The following is a 1,097-nucleotide window of genomic DNA, read 5'->3' on the forward strand; positions in this document are numbered from 1 at the left end:
ACCCAGCCCTGTGTGGTAAGCGTGAGGAACAGCTCCACGGGCAAAGACAGCTGATGCCCAATGTCTGCCCTCAGTGAAAACACGGAGCTCGGGGCCTTGAAAATTGCACACTCCCTTGATGTGGCAGGAAAACAGGATTCACCACATAGGGCCTCCAAGACCCTCGAATCATCCCTGAGAGAGTGGCCCTTCTACCCTGAGCAGACAGGCAGAGATGCCCAATGCGGGCTGGGCATGGAGCCCTTCTTCCAGAGTCTGCAGGGCGAGCACAGTCCTCACTCAAGCAGGGGAGCTTGCCTCTCTGCTTGTTCCCCATCAGTGAAAAGAACACACAGTACACCCACCTTGTGCCATCGTTCTAGCAGAAAAACCAAAGATGATGGATGTGTAGGGCATTTTCCAAGCAGAAAAGGTGCCCGTGTGAGTCACTATCCACTCCGTGCCCTGATGCGACGCCATGGGACAGCCAGAAGCCATCTGTGGCCTGCTGCTGGGCACCAACCAGGGGACAGGCTGCCAGGGCTGGAGGTGTGCAATCCGGGAGGGAGACCCTGGGGGCTGCAAGCCCTTCTCCAAGGAGTCAGGGCTTCATCAGAGCCCTGAGGACACCCCCGTCAAGTCTCCGAGGTGAGCAGGGAATGGTGACGTGTCTCCAGTGCTAAGTTTAAATAGCAGCTTCATCTCATCTGAAAGCACCATGGCTCCCTGCGGTCCTCTAGATGAAGTCCGCACTCTTCAGCCTGACCCCTGCCCCTGACCCCTGGGGCATTCTGTCCCCAGAATTCTCCAAGGCCTTCCCTCCTTGGGACCTTTGCAGGCCTTTAGGATTGGCACCCCAAAAGTCAAGCCAAGCCCATCTCCCTTTCCTTCTTCTACTATAGAGACCAGAAAAATTTTAAAAGTCGATTTTCCGGGACCAGAGGCAGTGGCTCACACCTCTGCTGTAATCCCAGCACTTTGGGAGAACGAGGCGGGTGGATCACCTGAGGTCAGGAGATCGAGACCAGCCTGGCCACCATGGTGAAACCCCATCTCTACTAAAAATATAAAAAAATTAGCCAGGCATGGTGGCAGGTGCCCATAATCCCAGCTACTCA

At 55.4% G+C, this 1,097-nt stretch overlaps 1 long non-coding RNA gene across 1 annotated transcript in view; it reads right to left on the bottom strand.

The window, feature by feature from the left end:
* Positions 1-590, bottom strand: part of LOC105504031 — an 8,730-nt gene extending 8,140 nt beyond the window's left edge. The window contains exon 1 of the long non-coding RNA XR_001000561.1: positions 345-590. This is a non-coding gene — a long non-coding RNA (uncharacterized LOC105504031). The remainder of the gene's footprint in view (positions 1-344) is intronic.
* Between the last annotated feature and the right edge of the window lie 507 nt (positions 591-1,097).

The sequence above is a fragment of the Colobus angolensis genome, unplaced genomic scaffold, assembly GCF_000951035.1.
Source record: "Colobus angolensis palliatus isolate OR3802 unplaced genomic scaffold, Cang.pa_1.0 Scaffold9, whole genome shotgun sequence".
In the NCBI taxonomy this organism is placed as follows: domain Eukaryota; kingdom Metazoa; phylum Chordata; class Mammalia; order Primates; family Cercopithecidae; genus Colobus; species Colobus angolensis.